This window comes from Quercus lobata, chromosome 5 (genome assembly GCF_001633185.2).
Source record: "Quercus lobata isolate SW786 chromosome 5, ValleyOak3.0 Primary Assembly, whole genome shotgun sequence".
NCBI classification, from domain to species: domain Eukaryota; kingdom Viridiplantae; phylum Streptophyta; class Magnoliopsida; order Fagales; family Fagaceae; genus Quercus; species Quercus lobata.
This window is the reverse complement of record NC_044908.1, coordinates 32,203,808-32,216,359: the sequence shown is the minus strand read 5'-3', so window position 1 is coordinate 32,216,359 and position 12,552 is coordinate 32,203,808.

The following is a 12,552-nucleotide window of genomic DNA, read 5'->3' as shown; positions in this document are numbered from 1 at the left end:
TCTTGCTGTTCATATTCTGCACTTTACTACAAAAGTGATTTATTTATCAACAATGCATTAATCTTCATGGTTTAATCAATGAGTATCTTGGTCACTAACAATGCCTGCCCTGGTTCTCAATAATTTTGTTTTGAATGTTTACAATGACACTGGTTGTTCTTAGACACAATTACATAAACAGTCTTACACAAACACATAATCCAATAAAGAAAATGAGATTTCAAATATAGCAATGGAACACAACAAATTTCTTTAACGTTATAGACGAGGAAATAGTAATCCCCCGTTTAAAATTTGTAAAAAGCATCCCCAAACTTTAAATTGCAGTGTCTTTAAAAAATTCCATTGTCCCTGATTGCGAATTATTTGAACTTATCCCCTCCAATTTGGAAAAACATGACTATAAAGTAAAATCCTGTATACTTTATGTTCTGTCTTCCTCTTTTTTTCATATAACAATTATTTTTTGATGTTTTTAGATGTTATCTAGGATTTATTAGTGAGAAACTATTGAAAAAAAAAAAAAAAAAATTCTGTTTAGACAAAATTTTCCTCAGATTTGTATACAAAATAATATTTGCCAGTTGACGTTTACCACAAAATATCATATGCTCACTCTTTGTGAATACAAATATTCTTGCACCATCTTTTATCAATTAATTTCGTATAAATATTTGTATCAGTTGAATATTAAATTGATTATAATTTCTCATCTTAAATCTATTCATCCCAGCAGTGCAATACTCCACCTCTCTTTCTGTTGGAAAATGAAAATTGCTTGGAAAAATAACGAGAAAGGAAGCCTAGATTTAGAAGCAATTAGTCCAACTACTTCTCTACCTAGCAAAGAAAAACAAATCCAACTATTTCACTTGACCTATGTTTGTGTAGCTGGTAAGTTGGTAATGTCCCAAATGAGCAAGCAATCTTAGGCATGAAGCCTGATCTGACTCGCGGATAGTTGGTGGCTATCTTACTAGACGTGGGGTGGTTCTGGGTTATGATAACAAATCATAAGGGTGCAATTTTGGAGCTCTCTCTTTCGCACTGTAATCAGTCAATGTATTTGAAGTTTTAATGAGTTGGGAGTGCCAAATTTTTCTTGGAGATTTCTGTAGCTGCTTAGTGAGGTTAAGAAGAAACAAAAAAAGAAAGAAAAAAAAAAAAAGCACTAGTATCAAATTAATTAAAATACTTCTTTTTATTTATTTATTTATTTAAAGTTTATGCCTTATTCGATATCCACACTATATACAATAATATCTCTCTTTAAGAATTTATGTGAACTTACAAGAAATCTTCACTCACTTTGAATACAACAACTCTGTGATTGTAGCACCCAAAAAACCTCCCCCTTAGAGAAAACCCCCAAATTTTATGTTCTCTTTTGTTTGTCTCACGGCTAAAGAAAATTTCACTGTTTTCTTTGCTCTTATACACATTATTTTCTTCTCACTTCACTCACATTGCGACAATGCCTTTTTCTTTCTTCACCACAATGCTCACTGCGAGCTCTCTTTCTTTTTGCTTTACAAATTCTCGTTGATTTGTGCGCTCTCAAAAAAACCTTTGTAAAAAAAAAAAAAATTCAAATATTGTTGTCCTTTTCCTTGCCTTACTTCACAAGCTAAAATCTTTCTTTTTCTTTCTTGCTTTCACACTTAATTCTATGATTCTTTCTCCTCTCACCACAAGGGAAGGCTTCGGGGCCAAAACAATCAAATTCTTTGTAACATTGTCTATTTATACTTAATTCCTATTCCTTAATGGACAAGGAATAAATTAATTATTTAATAAGCAATAGGCTTTCCTTCCACTTCAAGTAATAGTCTTCCACACAAATATAATCCAAAAAAATAACCAAACAAAATTTTCCTTCTTCACAAAGGAACCCCTATTACCTTTCTAAGTCACAATTAGGATTTGAGGCAATTTCCCAATAGATATGCTATTAGTAGAGTTAGAAGTTTGAAATCTGAGTTAGAAGTTTAAATAGAAATGTAAAGCAACCCTATCATAGTTTTGTTCTTTGAAATCTTATCACGTGTATGGAAAACTAAGTTTTGTTAATTAGATTTAGGTTCAAAAGGACAATCAAATTGTGTGGGTTTGATATTATTACTACGAATATAACTTTTCCTACCCACTTCTATGATAAAATAGTGATGCTTGTAAAGTAAATTAGTGTAAACTATGTTATTCATGATTTGATACCAAACAAGCATGGAACTCACTCCCCAGGTATGATTTCTCATTTTATGATAGAATTCATAGAAAAGATTATTGTAACAACCCAAGGAAAAGTGCTAGCTTCATTTGCGCTATACCTCAAAAGGACTAGTCACAATTGAGGCTTCTTATAGTTCTTGTAGTTGTTAATAAAGTCCAGATCTACCTAGTAAATACCTGATGTGAGATTCATCATACACTCACATACATCACATAATCAATCAAATTGGGGTATCATAATTTCCCCCACTTAAATCCCTAACGTCCTCGTTAGGGCCCACTTTGTGGGATAGTGTCTCCGAGCTCACACGGGGTTATTAGGCTGGCTCTGATACCATATGTAATGACCCAAGGAAAAGCGCTAGCCACATCTGCGCTATACTTCAAAAGAATTAGTTACAATTGAAGCTCCTTATAGTTGTTAATAAAGCCCAGATCTACCTAGTAAATAATCGATGTGGGACTCATTACACACCTACACACATCACACAATCAATCAAATTGGGATATCACAATATGACATGCATGGCCCCTGCTCAAGGATGACACTCATAAATCGGAAAAATGGTCCAAATTTTTATTGTGATGCCTCAATTTGATTGATTGTGTGATGTGTGTGGGTGTGTAATGAGTCCCACATCGGGTATTTACTAGGTAGATCTGGGCTTTATTAACAACTACAAAAAGCCTTAATTGTGACTTGTCCTTTTGAGGTATTGCGCAGATGTGGCTAGCACTTTTCCTTAGGTCATTATATATGGTATCAGAGCTGGCCTGGTAACCTTGTGTGGGCTCGAAGACACTACCCCACAAAGTGGGCCCTAATGAGGATGTTAGGGATTTAAGTGGGGGAGATTGTGATGCCCCAATTTGATTGATTGTATGAGTGTGTGATGAGTCCCACATCGGGTATTTATTAGGTAGATCTAAACTTTATTAACAACTACAAGGAGCCTTAATTGTGACTAGTCTTTTTGAGGTATAGCGCAGATATGGTTAGCGCTTTTCCTTGGGTTGTTACAATAATCCTTTCTATGAATTCTATCATAGAATGAGAAATCATACCTGGGGAGTGAGTTCCATGCTTGTTTCCATGACTTGGACAAAAAAGTGGTACAAACAGCATCTTTATGGGGCATGAAGAAGAGGATGTGGTGTATAATATGTTTTGGCAATTGGGATATTCGATCCAAAGCATCAACATGCAACAGCGGAGCACAATAATCTAGTTTTCTTCTCTCTTGCTTCCTTTCAATCACACATTTTTCAATATCCATCTCTTTTTTATTTTTATTTTATTTGCTTGTATAGATTTGATATGCAACAGTTGGAGCCTCTCTCTGAGTTATATACTCGTAACCGTATTATCAGTGCGGCGCTAACGCTTCCCCAATTTCTTTGTTAGTAGGGAAAAACCCTAGGTATACACGTTATTTAATTTAATTTAATTTATTTTTTATAAAGGATTTATTTCTTGAACTACGACTCTTTACTCCTTTACCTTGAAATTCCACTCTTGAGATTTTCTGTTATCATCTCACTTATGACTTATCTCTCCTAAAAGGAAAGCTATTTACATCTCACCCTTTTTTTTTTAAACTTAAAATAAGTTTTAAAAAATATTGAAATTCTTATTTTACTCTACACTTAAATTGTCATCTACACCCTATTGCAATTTTTTTTTTTTTTTTTTTTTTTTTTTTTTTTTTTTTTTTTTTGTAAACCACTAAAAAAGCACACCACTATAGCCCTTGTTTTTTTTAGAGTTTTTAAGTGAAATGTTATTTATCTAATTTTTAATTTATATAATTAAAATAATTCAATTTTCATGTAAACTAATCATGTTTTCAAATTCAAGTTTTCTAACATTTACATTTCAATTGACAATATGATTACTCTACTAAATCTACTTGTATATGATATAATCAATTTTAGTTAGATTTTTTATCAATTTTAATCTTGAAAAATTATATTTCTATTGCATTTATTTTAATATATTTGTTAGAATTGTGTGGTTAAATAATTAAACATTATATCAAAGTCTCCAACCCACTACTGTTAACACTCCGACCACCACCTATGGCTATCACCTTTGTCGGCCACCATAATAGTCGATCCATAGCCCTAATGAACCTAAGCTACGCTCTGACACCATCATATGATCCTTAGCTTCGACGACTTTGATTTAGTGCCTGGAGGAGTTACCAGCACCGATGATCTCTCTTGGGTCTCGCGACACCAGATTGACGTCGCTTGAACACGAGAGAAGCATGGTTTTACTCACCTTCCTCCAGTGGCCCACCCTAGCCCACTTGCCGACCCTCGCGTTGTTGCTTCTGTGCCCTAGCACCACTACCAGATTTTTTGAAACAGGGTTTCGACCATTGATTGATTTGGTTTGATTTTATTATTTTTCTTCCCTACATTCTGATTCTCTGTTTAGGCAGCTTTGGGTTGATTTGTTGGATTTGAATTTTGTTGGTTATTGTTTAGTGGTGGATTGGGCATGTTACTATTGGTATGGATTGATTGCTGCCTTGATTGGAATTGTGTGTGTTGCTATTGGATTTGACGACTGGTTGTAGCATATTGGTGTTGAATTTGTAAGTGTGGTTCTTTTTTTCTTTTTTCCCCCCCCCCGAGTTCACTAGCATATTTATTTAGTGTTAGTTTGTTCTTCAGATTGCTATTATGGAGACCAAAGATAGTGTTCAATCCCCTAATTATTTCTTATCTCCTTATATGTTATCTATTACTTCCATTTGTCTTAATGGAAGTAATTATGCTTAGTGGGCCCAGGTAGTTGAAGTGTTTCTTCTTGGTAGAAAGAAGTTTGATTACATGAATAGTGAACCCCCTATATCTACGGACTCTAAATTTGCTGATTGGAGATTTGAAGATGCACAAATTAAAAGTTGCTTGTGGAATAGCATGGAGTCTAATATTAGTTGTAGTTTGGTTTTCTTACCAATTGCTAAACTTGTTTGGGAATAGGCCAAGGAACTTTATTTTGGTGTTAACAATTTGAAATGGATTTATGATCTTCATCAAAATTATTTCTATTTGAGTTTGAGTGATTTGTCTTTGGAAGACTATTATAACAAGTTTAAGGGTGTATGTGAAGAACTCAATATTTATCAGCCCATCTCCTCTGATATTAAAACAATAAAGAAACAACGAGATTCTATGCATGTTGCTAGCTTTCTCTTTGGATTACCTAAAAGTTTGAATTCGGTGAAGTCACAAATTTTAGCTAGTCCTAACCTCCCTTCATTGAGTGAAGTTTTTGGTAGACTTAGACAGGCAACATTATCTAACTCTAGTATCGCCCCTTCCCCCAACATTGATGCACTACCTTCTGGTGATAAATCTTCCTTTGCCACTTATATGGGGAGTAATAGAGGTGGTCGTGGAGGTTGTGACCAGGGGGTTATGGTAGTGAACAAGGGGGTTGTGGTAGAGGACGTGGGCTTTGTAAGTGCACTTATTGTCATGGTGAGAATCATACAGTAGAATTCTATTGGGAGTTGTATGGAAAACCCTCGGCTCACCAAGATAGTTTTCAAGTTGAAGAACTGCCTTCATAGTCACTTCCACCAACATCCAGAGTAGTCTCTATACTTGAGGAAGAGTACAATGACCTCCTATCTTTGCAATCTAACTTCGTTGGGTCTGGCTCTACTACTAAATTGGCTCACCAAGGTACTTCCACTGCTTGTCTTGCCACTCAGGACCTTTGGGTCATTGACTCAGGTGCTACTAATCATATGACAAGTATCTCAGGCTTACTCTCTGACCTTGAGCACTCTAGTAGTCTTCCCAATGTTATATTGGCAGATGGCTCAGCCACTACAATTTCTGGTTTGTGCACTACCAATCTCAGTCCTAATCTTTCTCTCTCTTCTATCTTATATATTCTTGATTTTCCTTTTAATCTTTTGTCCATTAGTAAGCTTACTAAACTTTTGAATTGCATGAAATTGGTGGATTTTATTACCTGGATTGGTGTGGTTCTTCCAGTTTAGTGGCTTCTCATTTGTCTATCTCGCCTCTTTAGCATCATTGTCGCCTTGGTCATCCATCTCTCCAAAATTTGAAGTCGTTAGTCCCGTCGTGTCGTCAAATTGAGTCCTTACAATGTGAAGCATGTCAATTAGGTAAACACCATAGGGTGCCTTTTGCCTCTAGGTGTGAGAGTCGTGTTAGTAGTCCTTTTCATTTAGTTCATTATGATATTTGGGGTCCAATAAACACTCCCTCATTGTTGGGATTTAGATATTTTGTCACTTTTGTTGATGATTATTCTAGAGTTACCTATCTTTATCTTATGAAAAAAAATGTCTGAATTATACTCAATTTTCAAATAATTTTATGTGGAAATAAAGACTCAATTTAATGTTTCACTTCATCTTTTTCGGTCTAATAATACTCGTGAATATTTTCATACATCTTTGTCTCAATTTTTTTGAAGATCATGATATAATTCATCAATCTTCATGCCCCCATACTCAACAACAAAATGGTGTTGTAGAACGTAAAATGCGTCCTGGATTGGTGTGGTTCTTCCAGTTTAGTGGCTTCTCATTTGTCTATCTCGCCTCTTTAGCATCATTGTCGCCTTGGTCATCCATGTTTCATAGTGCATGTTCCCAAATCGTGTTAGTAGTCCTTTTCATTTAGTTCATTATGATATTTGGGGTCCAATAAACACTCCCTCATTGTTGGGATTTAGATATTTTGTCACTTTTGTTGATGATTATTCTAGAGTTACCTATCTTTATCTTATGAAAAAAAATGTCTGAATTATACTCAATTTTCAAATAATTTTATGTGGAAATAAAGACTCAATTTAATGTTTCACTTCATCTTTTTCGGTCTAATAATACTCGTGAATATTTTCATACATCTTTGTCTCAATTTTTTTGAAGATCATGATATAATTCATCAATCTTCATGCCCCCATACTCAACAACAAAATGGTGTTGTAGAACGTAAAATGCGTCATTTGTGAGGTCACTTGTGCCTCAATGTTTCATATGCATGTTCCCAAATCATATTGGAGTGATGTTGTTCTCATTGCCTATCACCTGATTAATCATATACCTTCCATTGTTCTAGGTGGTCAGATCCCTTATATTGTGCTCTCTCCTAATGCACATTTGTTTCATCTACCTCCTAAGATCTTTGGTTGTGTGTGCTATGTTCATATCTTAGGTGACAAACTTGATCCTAGATCCATTAAATGTGTTTTCTTGGGTATTCTCATAGTCAAAAGGGATACCGATGTTACTCACCTACTCATCATCATCATTTCATTAGTGCTGATGTAACAGGTGATGAATCTCAATTCTATTCCTCTCCTTTGGTTGCTAGTGACAGTTCTCCTCCTTGTCTTCCTCTCTTGCCACCTATGTCTCATACTGTATCTCCTCGAAAACCACTCTAGGTGTATTATCGTTAGCAGACTTCCCCACCTAGAGATCCGCTTCCTGATCCCGCCTCTCTTCCAATTGCTTTGCGCAAAGGTAAGCATTCTTGTACCTCTCATTCTATCTTTCAGTTTGTCTCTTATGGTCATTTTTCTTCATCCCTCCATGCTTTTACCACATCCTTGAATTCTACTATTGTTCTTAAGTCTGTCTAGGAGGCTATGTCCATCTCTGGTTGGAAGTTTGCTATAGAGCCAGAAATGTCTGCCCTCTCTGAAAATGCTACTTGGTCTTTAGTTTCTCTTCCTCCAGGGAAAACTATTGTTGGTTGTCATTGGGTATATACTGTGAAGTATTTGCTTGATGGTTCTATTGAGTGTTTGAAGGCTTGCTTGGTTGCCAAATGGTATACCTAGACATACGGTGTTGACTATGTTGAGACATTTTCACCTGTTGCTAAATTTGTTTTTACCCGGATTTTGATCTCCTTGGCTGCTAATTTGGGTTGGCCATTATTTCAGTTAGATGTTAAAAATGCCTTCTTGAATAGAGATTTGAAGGAAGAGGTGTATATAGAGCAACCACTTGGGTTTGTTGCTAACGGGGAGTCTGGAAAAGTGTGCAGGTTGCATAAGGCCATCTATGGTCTTAAACAATCTCCTAGGCCATCTATGGTAGGGGTGAGCAGAAAGTCATTGGTACCGATCCAACCGATTGGTGCCAATCGTCCTACACTGCCACTGCAACTGATGCCAACGATCGCTGTGAAGGGAATCCCGATGCCGGTGCGATGTGGTCATCGGAGCTGGAAATTCAAAACTGATACATGCTGAACCGAACCGATACCTGTATGTATATCGTTCTCCACTTCTCGGCTTCTACAGTTCTTTTGAGTTCTCTGTTCTCCCAAGTTTAGTCTGTTTAGTTTAGATAGTAGATACGGCGTCGTTCATTCACAGGTTCTCATTTTAATAAAACGGCATTGTTTTGTCTCTCATTTTTTTTTTAATAAAACGTCGTCGTATCTGGGTGTTATTAAAAAAAAAAAAAGAGAGACAAAACAATGCCATTTTATGCTAGGTTTTCAGATTCTGCCCTAGTATAAATTCATTCTTTTGTGACCATAACCCTTTAACTCTCTCTCTTGTTCTCGCCTCTCGCCTGAGTCCTGACTGTGCCTTGCCTCTGAGCAGTGACTGTGTGATGCCTCCAGTCACGGCTGGCCTCTGCAGCAGCCAGCAGCAGGCGCTTGCTCACCAGTCACGGCAAACCAACGGCAAGCCACCAGCAACGGTAAGCCACCAGTCACGGCAATCTCATTAGCTAGGCATACAATGTAGATCACGATGGCAAAGAAAATTAACATTTTAGTTGTTGGTTGATTACATGTATCCATTCACGTTGCATGTTGACCGAAATTGATGAATACAGTGGAGTTTTACTTTGCCACCAGTCATGATTCACCATTTTATTTCTAGTTTCTACTTTCTTTTCTCTTTGTTTGATTAGTGAAGTAAACTTGTTTCGGTACTAAGATACATGCTAAGCCCACAATTGATTTGGACCTTATCAGATATCTCTCATCTAGCCCATTTAAATATACATTTCTCCACTAAAATATACTGTATTGTGTATAGTGTATACCCTCCAAAAAAAATATCATATCATATGAAAGTGAGATATATATATATATATATGTTATTATTATATAGTCTAATACTTAGCCCCCTAAAAAATAATGAAATAAAAAATTAATAGTTTAATACTCTAATATGTCTTACTGTCTTAGGGTCAAACGATTGAATCGACTGCTTTAATAAATTAATATGTCTTAGGGTTGTAAGTAACTTACTTTAATATGTCTTAAGTAACTTACTTTAGTCCCACTTATTTTTTGGCACTTGTTTGGAGTCTTTGAACTTTGGAGTGTTACTGTTACATTGTTACTTTAGTCACACTTAATTCTTTATAAGTAACTTACTTGCATAGTTGCATTGCATGAGCTAGCTAATTTGTGACTCGGTGTGTCACAATCTACTAAGTACTAGTGCTAACCTTTTTTTTTCTTTAGCATTTTAATTTTTGAGGGAGACAGATATTGAAAGAGTTCACGCTTTCAATCCTTCACCGAGAGGTAATCACTAATCACTCACTATATTCAACATTTTGATTTTAAATTTTTAGTACTTAGTAACAACTACTTTAATTTTATATATATAAAATGAGCTTTTATTTTATATTTATTCAATATAAATATAAAATAAAAGCTAATTCTCTAGTTCTGAATTGTTGTTAATATTAGTGACATGAATTGTTGAGTAATGACTAATGATTGTTAGTCTGTTATTGTTGCCTTGTTGTAACTAAATTGATTAGTTATTGCTATTATTAGATCTAGTTGTGACATTCATTGATTGAGAGTGAGCTATTTGATATTATATTTGCTGGAAAAATTATAATTTGATATTGTTGTGGAAACTTTGTTTTTTTGTTGGTTGGAAATTTTTTTATTAGATGAATGTCGATACTCCACCTGGATTTGGTGTCCCTGGGGACCCTAACCCACCTCCTCCTAGTCCTGGTAGTGCTAAGCCTAACCCACCTGAACCTATAGCACCAATTGGACTTAGTGCATCATTTCCTCCACTATCACCTAAATAAGGTGGTAAAGACCCGTCTATAGTATGGTAGCACTTCATTAAGTTGGCTGTTTCTGTTCCCAATAATCCTAGGTCTGAATGCAAATATTGTAAAAATCAATATAAATGTTATGGTAAGAAAAATGGTATTTTGGGCATGTTGCAACACATAAAGGTGTGTAAGAAGTGGCCTTTTCCCCGTGATGATAAGCAAAAAACTTTGTCTTTCCAAGTCAAGAGAGAAGGGGAAAGTGGTTCAAATGTGTTAGTGGTTGCAAACTATAGTGAAGAGAGGATAAGTTTGGCATTGGCAAGGATGATCGTTATTGATGAGTTAGTTGCCTTTTAAATTTGTGGAGCGTCAAGGCTTTCAAGAATTTATGAAAATAGTTGAGCCTAGGTTTCCTATTCCCCATCGCACTACCATTGCAAGGGCTTGTATGAAGATTTATTCTAGTGAGGTGGATATTTTGAGAAGGGCTTTTGTTGGGCAACGGGTTTGTATGACAACATATACTTGGACATCCATACAAAACTTGAACTACATGGTAGTCACTGCACACTTCATTGATGGGGATTGGACTTACCAAAAGAAAATCTTGAACTTTTGCCCTATAGCTAATCACAAAGGGGACACCATAAGTAGAGCGGTTGAGTCATGTTTGTTGAAGTGGGGTATAGACCGGTTGTATACAATTACCACGGACAATGCTGGCTCTAAATTGATTATAAGAACAAGAAAACAAAAGAAAGAAATAGTAGCATATTGGGTGGTAAGTTCATGCATATGTGTTGTAGCGCATATATTGAATTTGATAGTGCAAAGTGGGTTGAAGTCCATTCATGAATCAATTGCCAAGGTTCGAAATGTGGTGCGATATGTGAGAGCATCTCCCGCAAGGATTAAGAAGTTTCGAGAATGTGTTGAAAATAAGAAAATCAAAGCCAAATGTTTTTTGTCCCTTGATGTGCCAACAAGGTGGAATTCCACTTATCTCATATTAGATTATGGTTTGAAATTTGTGAGAGCATTTGATAGGTTGGAAGAGAAGGATGGGCATTACAAACTTTATTTTTGTGAAGTGGATGAGAATGGGAAAAAGCCCATTGGTCCTCCTAATTGTCTTGATTGGGAAAACGTCAAGACCTTTATGAAATTTCTTAGCATATTTTATGAGGCGATACTTAGATTTTCTGGGTCCTTGTTTGTCACTTTTAATACATACTTCCATGAGCTAATTAGCATTGAAGATCAATTACAACAATTGTGTAGTGTTGATGGGGATCCACTTTTGAGGAGTATGGTGATAGAGATGAAAAAAAATATATGATAAGTATTGGGGAAGTATATATAATATCAATTTGATGCTTTTTTTTACTGTTGTTCAAGACCCAAGGTATAGATCGAAGTATGTAAAGTTTTGGTTTAGGGAGTGGTATGGAAAGGACAAGGGAGATGCGATGAGCTCTAAGGTTCGGGATGCATTAAAGAGGTTGTATGTGGAGAGAGTGGGTCAAAATGGAGCTTCGAGTTCTAGTGGTAGTGGTAGTGGTGCTTCATTGTCTAGGGACTCCAGCCCAAGTGTTGATAATGCTTCATTGTATCAGATTCCACTTTTCCTTTAGAATTGATTGGGTAGGGGACCCTATTGACAGGAGCTCTATTACAGTGATGGTTGTTTTTCTTAGGCAATTCTCCAATTATATGGTCAGCCAAAAAGCAACCAATTGTTTCTAGAAGTTCTACAAAGGTTGAGTATAGAGCTCTTGCTATTACTGCAGTTGAGCTCTATTGGTTGAGAATGCTTTTGAAGGATTTAGGGGTTTATTTACATCATCCCCCAATTTATGGTGTGATAATGTTACTGCCCTCTCTTTGGCCTCTAATCCTGTTTTTCATGCTCGATCAAAACACATAGAAGTTGATTATCATTTTATTCGTGAAAAGGTTATTAATAGGGACATGCTAGTTAAGTTCATGTCTACTCATGATCAATTGGCTAATTTGTTTACAAATAAGGCTCTTCCTACACCTCGATTTCATGCTTTGCTCACCAATCTAATGGGAGTTCCTCCCCTTAGCTTGAGGGGGGATGTAAAGCCACAGCAAGCTTAGTGCAGTTGGTGTTGGTTTTGCAGAAAGCATTCTGGTGGTGCAGCAATAGAGCAAACGACCTGCAGCTTTTCTATGGAAGTTGAGTCACACGACATGTAGTTTGGTAAGGGATGATTAGTGCCAATTTCGGTATGGTTAA